Source organism: Colius striatus, chromosome 3 (genome assembly GCF_028858725.1).
Source record: "Colius striatus isolate bColStr4 chromosome 3, bColStr4.1.hap1, whole genome shotgun sequence".
NCBI lineage: Eukaryota > Metazoa > Chordata > Aves > Coliiformes > Coliidae > Colius > Colius striatus.
The window spans coordinates 89812362-89825340 of NC_084761.1; the positions used below are offsets into that span (position 1 = coordinate 89812362).

The 12979-nt window shown below is 37.3% G+C and overlaps 1 protein-coding gene across 3 annotated transcripts in view; it reads right to left on the reverse strand.

The window, feature by feature from the left end:
* Positions 1-12979, reverse strand: part of RGS12 (regulator of G protein signaling 12) — an 89356-nt gene that overhangs the window by 52385 nt on the left and 23992 nt on the right. The window lies entirely within an intron of this gene.

Below are 12979 nucleotides of genomic sequence, written 5' to 3' on the forward strand. Positions count from 1 at the left end.
CAGAGGTGTTTAAAAGTTTCATATTGCTTGACATTAAAGCCAGTGGGATGCAGAATGTATTTTAGAAATATAGAGGTGATCAGGTGCATAGTAACTCTGACATTAGATAAGTAGACAACACAAATGCATCAAAAGTGTCTAGTGAAAAAAACTTTCCTGTGAACATTCTTCCGGGTAACACAAAAAGAGGACTTTTATCAACAGTGTTTACATAACAGAACTTGACCTAAGTTCTCTTGGAATCACCCTGAAAGACCAAATGTACTAGCAGAGTTGTAACAGGTGTGGCATTTGCCCACAAGAACACAAGAATGATTAGGAGAAGAATTACATCCCATTGCATGTGGAGTTGCTACAAGACTTGCACTTCACCGGAGCAATCCTAGTGAACATTGTTAGGAACACTGTGTGTGGGCAATGCTTTATACATTCTAGACGCTCATACTTGGCGTTATAAACCTAATAATCCCTTAGTTTAAACAAACCTTTTGAGTTGTTGATTTTATTTCATTGAACTAAGCGTTGCACGAACATGTTTTTTCCATACAGTGACTACAGATAAGCTCTACCAATTAGACAGTATCAGTTAATGATAATGGCTATGAAATGTCATGTGACTCTGAAAGTCCTTTAAAAAATTCATACCCCTCTACATTTTCACAGGTTATTTCAGCAGCTGCCAGATTCAAAATCTTGTGATTTTTTGTTCCATATTTGTAAACCACGCAGGCAACTCTAAGTTCAAAGGTCAAAAGCAGAAGGAATGTTAATTTGAAATGCTATTAATGGAAAGTGTTAAAATATGACACAACAGCTTTAAAAACCTTATTCAGATATACCAAAGACGACATTTGTAAACCCACATCCATCTGCTTAGAAGCTAAACTGTGGGAAGGGGTAGAGACCCCAGATATGGTTGATCTGTTTCTCACTTCTACCCTCCCTCCACTTCCTGCTCATATTTTCTTCTGTACGTTTGTTTTCAGAGCAGAAAAAACTGAAGAGAAAGACAGAATGACAGGAAGCCTGGATAGGTTTTAACTTGTCAAAAGAAGAATAGGATTTAGTATATCCCTGACTCCTAAAAGAAAAAAACATACACAAAAAAACCCGATGCAACTACAAAGATCCAATCCCCTGGACTAGCTCCTAGTCACAAGAATTCCTAAAGCGAATTTGACATTGGCAGAACAAACCATCTAAAATCTTAAACCTCATCAAGTATTTCTTTTTCTATCTCATATTAAAGAGAGTAACAACCACTTGCACAAAAGCCAGAGAAAAAAAATATCTGTTGAGTGACTTAGCTCACTGACCCTAGTTACCAAAGCAGGAGATTTAAAAAGCCTACACACAGACTGAGAAAACTTTGCCCTACATTAAAATGTTTCCTTTTCCTAACTCTCCAAATTTTCTATAATCTGTCTAGATATATTATTTTGCAATGACTTCTCAACTACTCACCAATAAGCAGACTCCATGTGTGCTACTGAGTGAAAGAGGGAAGATTCTCTTATACATAACATTGTGGTTTCCCTTCATTCCATTTTAAAGATAACAGTATTTCCTATTCCAAAGCAATATTAACAAAAAAAATTTCAAGATAAACTATTTGGAATTTGTTCATGTATAAATAACTGAAATACAAGTTGCCTTGTGAAATATCAAAACTTCCTATACAGTAAACTCAGTGGAATAAAGAGACTGGATGCAAACTGCTGTTCCGAGTGCCCTCTGCTGTCTGCCTACACTTCTGAGGCTGATGTACACATTTTAAACTGTTAAATTCAGGAGGATTTGTAAATAAAACATATTGTAAATGCTGACAATTACATCCATAAAAGCTGACTATAAACTGATAATAAAACAATACACTTTTTCAAAAAATGGTTTTAAATAATTACTATATTTTTCCTTCTGTTGAACAACACTTTAAGACAACTGAATTCTCTCCACTAATAAAAACATGCAGAAACAGCGTAACTTGCACATCCAGGTGGAAGGTGACCTGCAGCCCAATAGTAAATTACAATTAAATTACATATTAAGGAGAACATGATTAAGTGATGGATCACTGAAACACATTAAGCCAATTCTGAATTTCCTACTACCGCAGGTGGAATCTCTAAGAAGAAATAGATTTTGAGGACATCAAGCTAAAACTGAGCATAGAAACTACAAATTTTTAAGTAAACAATGCATACGTTTCTTCCTAAGCCTTGCAATTGTTTTGTTTTACCTTTTCATTTTAAAAACTAATAGTTTTACTGCTATACTTTTAGAATCAACCACAATTATACTCTGAGATATAGAGATATAAAGTATAGGTCTATAATGACAAAATTTGATAATACAGCTAAGACCTTTACTTACAAAGTCTGTGTTTTCTGAACCAAAAGTCTCTACATCTCAGAAATTTTGTACTGTATAAATACTTTTAATTTAACAACTCATATAATCTGGATTCTGTTTTATTAGATAAAAATACAGCTGGAAGGAAAAAAAATCACTTCAGCTGCACACCTTTAAAATTGTTCTAACAGAAGATAACTTATGACCAGTATAGTTAAAATTAAGTGAGATTTATAAAAAACTTAATTAGAGAGGTATCTGCATATCTGCTATAGTCAGTCCACATTTTAGAAACAATACAATGCTAAAGAGAGATTTAAAGCACATTTATAAAAGAGGTGTATTCTTAATTTCATAAGAGACTTTATATAGAAAGTCAACTTAAATACTCATACTTACAAACTCGTCTCTTTAAAACCTCATTGAATCCTTAGAAGCATTATTTATCATATTTCACTGCAAGTTTTCTAGCTCAGAAGACTACTCATTAAACTATATTCCTGTTTTCTGTTCGCTTTAGACAAACAAAACTTTATACTTACAGACACTTGACTATCAGTAAAAGTTTTCTCCATGTATAAATAGTTTAATAGCTCATCGTTAAGGAACAGTCCCTTCAACTTTATTATTATGCTCTTTCTGAACACATATTTACTTCTTCTAGAGTCCAGTAAAAAACTGAGGCTTCTCTCTCTGTTGCCCTATCAACACCTCTCCCATTCTCCTCCCTCCTCAGCACATTCTCCGCCCTCAATACTGGTTCTGTATCTTCTCATCAAAAGGAACAGGCAGCTTTTAAAATGGTGTTTAGGCAGGTCCTGTGTAACAATAAAACTTCTGTAAAGACAACAGCATGCTGCTGAGGAATCTGCTAATGTAAAATACATTCGGTAAGGGCCTACAGGACTCTTAAACATTTGTCCAAACTTGTTTCAGCATTGAGTCAACATTGTTTTCTCCTCCGAAGTATTCACTTTTTTAATATATTCCCCTTTGATGAGTATATTAGCTGAATTAATTCGGTCATCAATCCCTATTAAAAATACTTAAAATACAATTTAAACATACTTTCTAAAAACAAAACAAAACAAAAGTTAAACTTGTACGACTCACAGAAAAATTCTTTCAGTTTCTGGCATGTAGGTACGTGTCTCTGTATGATTACAATCACATGTATGCATATTATGCAATCTATCTCATCCTACCAAAGCACTCCACGTTCTTTTGAGTAAGCAGGGCATTGGCATTTACAAGGATCGTATTCCAAGTGAAATATGATTCGCATCATTTTCAATACCACACCTACTCTCCAGAAAGACCAGCAATATCTGTGTATATTCAGGGAGAAATGCACACACTTTCTGCCCGACAAATAATGTTTAAATACCATCCTCCTGCACTTCCTCAGTCTACAGGGAAGTAGAGGATGGGATTTTTCAGTATATTTTAAGTATAAGAAGAACAAATGATTTGATGATTTAATACCAAATAAAAAGTAGTGGCTTTTTTGGTTTTTAGTGAAATTCTAGCAGTTTAAGCATGGAGAAAAGGTCAGAAACAGATAGCTACAGCAGTCATTTGTGCCATGTGCATTTTGCAATTATGCACCAGAAATACCAACTAGATGCACCAACTAGAAATACCAAATTACTCCATTTAATAAAGTCTTAATTCATTAACCAGGTCTCACAGAGCAAAAATCTCTCCTCACTCTCATTAGCATATGACATGACAAAAAGACATACCAGGTAACAGGAAGAGCAGCCGAGGGTGGGCAGGACCAGAGCAGCCTGAAACCAGTCACCCAGTTCCTCATTCCCACCCGGGAATTGCATGGGCAGTCTGATTTGCAGGAGGAGCTCCAACCAGGAGAGCTGCAGGTGCTTTGTCCCTCAGACAGCTGCAGCACAAACAGTAAATGCTCCAACAGCCCCCAGCAGTTACTTTGCACTAGGAGATACTGTAGTCAGCAAGCCCTTCACTTTACAAAGAAAGAAGTTCACACCAAGAGAAAGGTACTGCAGCTTCCTGTGGTGAGAGTACAAACCATAATCCCACACTTAAGGAGAAGAAATGTCTGTCCCTGAGTCATAATCCCCAAGTCCCTAAGAACATAATCAGTTCAGAACATGGGTTTTTCAAGCCCAGTATTATGTTTCCAGTACTGGCCACATGTGGTGGGTTGACCCTGGCTAGATGCCAGATTCCCACCAAAGCCACTCTATCACTCCCCTGTCAGCTGGACAGGGGACAAAAAATACAAGAAAAGGCTCATGAGTTGAGATAAGGGGACAGAAATCACTCAGTGATTACTGTCACGGTTAAAACAGACCAATCAGATTTATTACCAATCCAATCAAGAGTAAGATAATAAGAAATAAAACCAAATCTTAAAAACACCTTCTCCCCTCCCCTCTCTTCATCCCAAGCTTAACTCTACTCCTGATTTTATCTACCAGCTCCCCCTGAGCAGCACAGGGGAACCAGGGAATGAGGACTGAGGTTAGTTCGTCACGTGTTGTCTCTGCCGCTCCTTCCTCTTCAGGGGGAAGACTCCTCACACTTCCCCTCCCTAGTATGGAGTCCCTCCCACAGGAGACAGCTTTCCACGAACTTCTCCAAAGTAATTCCTTCCCATGGGCTGCAGTTCTTCACAAACTGCTCCAATGTGGGTCCCTTCCATGGGGTGCAGTCCTTTAGGAACAGATAGCTCCAGCATGGGTCCCCCACAGGGTCACAAGTTCTGCCAGCAAACCTGCTCTGCTGTGGGCTCCTCTCAGTCCACGAGTCCATAGGTCTTGTCAGGAGCTGCTCCAGCATGGGCTTCTCAAGGGGTCACAGCTTCCTTCAGGCATCCCCCTGCTCTGGTGTGGGGTCCTCCCTGGGCTGCAGGTGGGTCTCTGCTCACCTATCAACTCCATGGCTGTAGGGGCAGGGCCTCACCATGGGCTGCGTCACGAGCTGCAAGGAAATCTCTGCTCTGGTGCCTGGAGCACCTCCTCCCTCTCCTTCTGCACTAACTTTGGTGTCTGCAGAGTTATTTCTCTCACATACACTTTCTCTTCTCTGGTTGAACTTGGCATTGCACAGGTTTTTTTCTCCTTCTTAAATCTCTTCTCCCAGAGACGCTACCACCATCACTGATGAGCTCAGCCTTAGCCTGTGGCAGGTCCACCTTGGAGCCATCCAACTCTGTTGGACATAGGGGAAGCTTCTAGTAAATTGTCACAGAAGCCATCCCCCGTAGCCCCCCTGCTACCAACACTTTGCCACATAAACCAAATACAACACATATGGATGTCTACTGATGAGTAGCAAGGGCAATATATAGCACATTTGCCTGATTACAGTCTCCCAGACTCCAGGTATTTTTAGTTCAGGAGATTTCCTGAACCTGGTGTGACTTGTCTCCATAATAATTGCCAAGGGTTCTCTATTCCAAGTACTTGTCCACTTCTCCCCTAGGACATGCAAATTTCTTGCATCCACAGCACTCAGTGGTGAGGCATCCCACAGACCGACTCACCTCCTGCATGAACAATCGTGTTCTGTTTGTTTTGCTCCTGGCTCCAACTACCTTCAATTAATGGTGCCAACTTCTTGTCCCGGAGGAGATAGTGAACAGCCAAACCCACATTTTTTTCCTATGCCACCCATATTCTTTCTTACACCTTTCTGAACTTTTTCTACTTCTAAATACATCACAATATTGTTGAATTAGGCAGGTATGAGAAAATCACAAATATATACAATGGATTCATTATGTAGGTATTTTTCCCTACATTCTTTCCCTAATAATTCATAATGCAGGATTTTGTTTCATTGCTAGTGTATTGAGCTGATATTTTCATGTAACTCTCCTTTATAACTTAAAGACCTCACTTCTGAGAAGAAACAGTCAGCTCAGACACGTATATATCATTTGATATATGAAAATGGGGCTATTTTGCCTCATTTGCATTGCTTTACATTTATCTGCATACATTTTCATCTGCCATTTTGTTGTCCAGTCATTCAGTATTATAAAAGCAACCTGCTCTCATCAGAGAGTACTTGTCCTTATTACCTTGAGTAACTCCACCTCACTTCTCACCTTCCTAGGGGAAACCTTAAAAGATGCGCTTGAATGAAGACATGTAACACATGAAACTGAAGAAGGAACCAGACTTAAGTGGCAAATAATTCTGGGTTTCAATAATTGGCCCCCATGCAGTAAGCTGTTATTCTGGCTAATGTCATGTGTCTCATGAATTAGATCCAGAAGAGCAAAGAGTTTCAGTTCAAAGAGAGCAAGACCAATTTTACAAGAATGCTAGGTAACAAAGATTACACAGAAGGACACCTCTGAGAGGTTGTCCACCTACGAAGAAAAGTGCGGTTCTACAACCACTGACTCCTTTGTCACTACTCAAGGAAACCTGAACCAAAGAACAGAGCCAAAACCAAGATGTGATATCTTATACTGTTGAACTAAGGGATATGACCCTCTTAGTTTCAGGCGGTTACTTTAACTTGTTCACTGATTGGTCTTTGTAGTTCCACAAATGTGACTGTATCAGAGATGTCACAGCTTATGAATTCACCTGTGTCCATTTAGTCACACATCTTAAGAATGGTAGTACTGGCTGCTGACAGAAAACAAGGCCTGCTGCCTAAAGATTTTTGCAGAATACAAGTTCACATCTAGTCTCTGAAAGCATATACTGTGCCTCTGGTTCTGAGACAGAAATGGGCTTGTGTTGGAAAGCAAGTCCAGAGGCAATATGGCTTGGACAGCACTTGAGTGACAGAGTCAGACAATGTACTGATTGCTTCCTCAGGGAGAAGTTTCTTCATACAGTTCCAACAGTTTTTGCACATAAGGGGACTGAATTCCCTACGGAATCCTAGGCAACACTGTTGGTTTCTTCTCAGGCATCAAAGTATGGGATGAATGCTGCCATATGTACTTCACAAAGAAAGCAAAAATGAGATCCATCTCTCAGCATACTCTCTGACTACTCCCCTTTTTACATGCAAATTCACATGGCAAATTTCTCCAGAATGTGAAATAAAGAACATAACCCAAAAGTGAGAGAAAACGGTACCCTGGAAAATGACCAATCTACAGTCATTTTACCAATTTCAGTAAAAGAAAACAAATCCCATTATTCTCAGTGCCTGGGGAAAAAAAAAAAATCAGACAGTTTAACATTCTGGATTGTAGCTGGAAAAAAACTGTCTCCAATACACGATACAGAGGTTACACACAATTGTACTCATCTGTTGACCAAGTCACCTTTGCCAGTCACATTACAAAACAGTGTGAAGATTGTAAGAATTTTCCATGATAAAGTCTACAAACACAAAAAAACCCCTTAAGAGCATATATTGTAATCATTTTTAAATCATGGTAGCTTATAAAAAACCAGCAAAGGCTTAACACTAATGCTAGTGCACAATTTGTGGGAAAAAAAATCAATAAGTGCATATTGCTAGCATTACGTTTTCCTTCTTTAGGAAGTAACAATGGATATAATTAAAGTACCTGGTAAGATCACATATGCCAAAGTAAAAGCCTGAAGAAGATCCTCTAGAGTATGCTGAAAATAATTTAAAATTCTTAATAGAGTAATCTAGAGAACCAAATGCAAAGAAACTGTGCTCCTGGAAGTCTTTAAGACAAACTGAGAATGATGACAGCAATCCCCTGCCTGCCTACATGTCCTGGCACTCTTTCATTTACCAATTGAGGTGTGCAACCACTATGTAGCATAGTAGGACACAACTCCAGCCAGGAACATAACAAAGGTGTGAACAGAGTAAAAAAAAGTGGTTTCTGGCAGAAACCACTGGATGACTTGAAAGCCTTGCTAATCAGCTCCACAATCACATATGCTACAGTAATTCAAGGTAAAGAGATCAATGTTTAATGACATGACTAACTTATATTATTTAAAGCTATATATATTATAGTTCTGCAAGATGGTTTGAGCTATTATAGCAAGTGACTGTAAAATCACTAAGTATATTTCTTACACTTTTCATTGTTTTAAAAGTTGAGTCCTGGTGGCACACTTCAAGAAACGGGATTTGTCATTCACTGCTGCACCAACAAACAACATCAGACAAGTTCTAGCAAAGGGAAGAGAAAAACAAAGAACTTAGGCTGCAGCCACAGATCCATGAGGCTTAGAAAACAGTGGAGTTAGGGGTTGGACTGCATCAGCATTCGGACTTCAGAATATCCACATAAAAGACAAAAGTAGCACTTTAAGAACTCTACTAGTACCATACTAAAAGTACAGAACTACCTTTCACATACAAAACCAGAGATTTTATTCTTGCATGCAGTTTTATTTTATAACTGGCCTTTTCTGCACCTTCATGAAAGCAGACAGCAAAACTGTTCATTGGTCAGTTAATATCTTAGATAAAAGTTAGGACATAATGTGTTCAATAGATGGAATACTTAAAGGTGGTAGACAACAGAACCTGTGTACGCTGGCAGCTCATGGAAAGTTACTATAGCTCTAAAAAAATGTTGAAATCTAAGACAAAAATACACATTCTTTTCAAATTTTGAGTTCACTATTATAGGCTGAGAATGAAGAGGCCTCTTGGTTTAAATCATGTCATTATACTATCCATAGCGGTGGCATTGTGGCCGTAGTGATGATCTAAGAACATCAGTAAAGCAAGCTCTACAGGGAGAGTTAATACTTTTTATTAGATCAACTGACAGGGTGGGAAAAGTTTGGGGCATGTTTAGCTCATCTTGTCTGATTTTCCTAGTATACTAGTTGGACTAATATAAGCTATTATCTCCCTGCGTAAGCTTTGTCTTATTATTTAAATCAGTCAAACTAAGACAGGTACTCACTTAAAAACTCATTATTAAGTCAAATGAGCATTTAGGGGTTTTTGCCACCCACAGATGCCAAAGCTAATATCCAGCAGAGACAAGTCATTCATTAGTATAAAAGTCTCATACCAAAGAGATGTGTTGTATGCTTTCAATTAGCAGATGAAAAGAAAAAAGGTTGCTTCAGTGGAATTAACAAAAACAGAAAAAAAAAATCAAGCACTATTATCTGTAATAACAGCTAATAATACTACATTAATAATGGTTATAATTAAGATAGAACATTCTAACAAAATTCCTCACACTGATTTTTAAAAAGAATATATGATACGTTCCAACTTTGAAAACGTTACTAAACTCTAGAAATTGAATCCAACAAATGTTCTTTTTCATATGCTATATAGCTTTGAGGTTTCCAAAACAGGATGAGAACAAGAAGAAAAACAGCAACAATCATCTTTTTTTGTCTTGATATTTATTTAAAAGAATTAAATAGTCTTTAATTTTAAGAAGATGTCCACATTAAAAGATTATTTAACAATACTCACAGAGCTTGCCACTTATGATGTCTCTCATGATACTATTCTGCTCTATTTTTAACCATAGAGAAATACCAAAAGTACAAGTGCCACAGTGATTTTCAAGAAACAGGACAGCTTTGAATATTCTACTTGATGAGGAGGAACCTAAAATTTGTTGACTTACAGGGAATGCTGCAAGGCTCCCCCATTTTTATTGACCTCAAGATAAATTAAAAGTGTTACAGAATTCGGTTCCAAAACTGTTGATGAGTACATGGATTGCCTTGTTTAATTTAAATTCTTATTGAGGCAGTGTTCTAGTCTCTGCGGTCTCATGGTCATCTTTAATGCATTTATAAATCTATAAACAACATAACTGCCAGCACAGGATCGTGCAAGAAGATGGGAATAGTGGCACTTACCTAGACAGAATTAGGAAGAAAGATAGGATCATGCTCTCTCATTACTCCAAGTATTAAATAATCCTAAATCCATTTATCTAAAGCTACATCTTGCAAATGTGAACCAGCAAATATGTTATAAAGTAAAACTGGTGGAAATCACAGAATTTCAACGTGGTTGTTAATGGACACTATTTCATAACAAAAAATGACTCACAAAGAAAAATTTATTACTACGTAGACAATAGGAATCTGTTCTTAATAAAAACAGATCTGTTGTAACTTAATTAAAAGTTCTAAATACCTTTCTTGTGGAAACAACATAATCAAGGCATATTCTAGACATGTTAATTTGCTGAATTCAGTACCAACTTACAAGATAGTCATATTCAGCCCTAATGTGAACAAGCACAAATTCCACAGTTCAGAAATAAAAGTGTGTTTTGTGAGAGCTTTTCTGTACCATAGTCGTAGCATAACTACATTCATTTATTTTGCACTGTCATCCTATTTTGATCCCTGCAGATTTAAAATAATGTTGTATTTTGGTTCTATTAGTGAAAACAGCACCTAGAGGTTAATCCTACAAACTTGTCAGTTTTCTTCTATGAATAATACTGCTTCTGTGGCTAAGAGGAAAATTCTTAAGCAGAGGCATCCGTATCGTTACAGCTAATTCCAACTTTACAAAAATATTGTCTGGGCACGTATGGCCATCCATGATCTAAGAATTCAAAGAAAAAGTGAAATATTCTCTTGCAATCATTGTTTTTATTCAATAAACTAATACATATAAAAAATGTTATATTCCTGGATAGATTAAGGCAAAAAAATAAAACAAACTGAAAAGAAATCACGCCACCTTATGGCAGAAGACAGCAAAACTGACAGTTGGTATCTCATACACTACAGCTCCAAAGACAAGAGGAACGAGTTCCTACTTTTACAAAGGATCCAAATACATTCTTCTTCAGACTCATAGGCAAATGAAGTGTTCGGTATATGCCCATAAAGGAAACTGCATGGAACCTACTCATATTGCCCAATTTAGGAGATTAAATTGCCAGCAGGAATCAAACCCACAAGCTTAGAGAAGCATAAAAACGTTCAAACTTCATGTTTGGGTTAGTACCTTATCCATTCTGCTAAGATAACTGGAAAGAACACAAAGGCAATCAAGTAGCCAATATAATATGTTTGTGATCATAATTCCAAAGGTGGAGTCTCTAAGAATTTCCTGGTATTGTTATTTCCTCTTCCAGTAACTTTAAATAGATGGCCTGAAATAATCTAAATATGTACTAACAACATTGTGTTCTGCTACACAGTGTAATGGCACTTGGGAAAATTGCTGCAGTAACACCATTAAAGTTAGAAACAAAATCAAAACATCTCAATACTATTCGACTTTTGAAGTTTTTTAAATTCTTCTCTGAGTTTTATTTCTCCTGATGGTTAGGATATCATTCTCCTATGGCATGCAGAAAAAAAGAGATTTGAAAGTGAAAAGAAGCAACCGATACAGAGCAGTCCACACCCAAATAGCTACATGTAATAAGGGCATTCATCCAAATACAGATTTTAATACAGATTGTTTCTTTGTCCAATCCTATTGTGACCTAGAAAGCAAGTGCCCTCGTCCAAGGTACCAGCTTTCGCAATTATGACATAGGATAACACAAAAAACCCTCAATCCCTCCTGTTGGTGCTACTCAATCTCTCAATGTACACATATACACTTAATCAATATATAATAAATATATACATGTTAATAAAGACATACAAAGGCAAAAATGGGCTTTTAAGGCAGGTAACTATAACATCTTTCTAATAGAAAGTTCCAAGTGGCTATTTTAATGACTACTTATGCAATACAAAATAGCTCCAACCACAGAAATCACAGAATGGTGGGGGTTGGAAGGGACCTCTAAAGATTATCTAGTCCCACCCCAAAAATGAAATTTTAAAAAAGAATTATTATATAATTGGTGTTTAAAACACTGTCTCAAAACATGTGATGTGCACATAAATCTATATGAAATTTTAATCTGGAAGAACATAGTGTGGATCATGTTATTCCTACTGCACGAGAATTACTAGCACTAGCCTCTCAGATATTCTGAGAGGATTCTGTCTTACTGTAACCAGGAACTCTGTGAAAAATGGTAATGCACAGCAGAAAGCTTTTTCAATTTAGAAGTATCACCACCTTCCAATGAGAAAGATGTAGCTAGATGGTTCCCAAGTATCTTTATCTGAAGATCTTGCTCTGTTAAAGTTATGCACTTACTGTATTAAAGTTATGACTGCAAATAAATGAAAGTGTTTTCCATGACTAAAAAAAAAAATAGTATAACATTTAAAAGCTTCAGAAAACAAGAAAGAAACAGATCACAATCAAAAATATCCTTAAAAACATCTGAGAAATAAGTAATTACAGTTCCTACCTGCATTCCCTAAGCACGTCAGAAGCTCCTTCCATATATTCAGTTCCCTAAAAATGCAGTGCACTGAGCTCCTCTCTCCTTTAGATCAGGTTAGGGAAATGCTGTTCTTCCTACATTTTCCCCTGGCAGGAAACTCAAAGCATCTCCTTTTTTCCTCCTCTCATCTCAAAAGCTTTTTAAACACCTCCTTCCCATATAGAGGAATCAGTGTGCCACATTCCCTCCCATGCTGAAGAGCGACATACTGTGTATTACACGGTTCCTATGCCAGGAGCTCTGCATACAATTTTGTTTCTCCTCAACCACAAACCTTCTTCCAGTTAAGTATGATAAAGTGGTAAAGGAAAAATCTCTACATTCACCTTCACATAACTAAGGGTCAAGTTTTCTGAAGGACACAGACTAGAAGAGAAG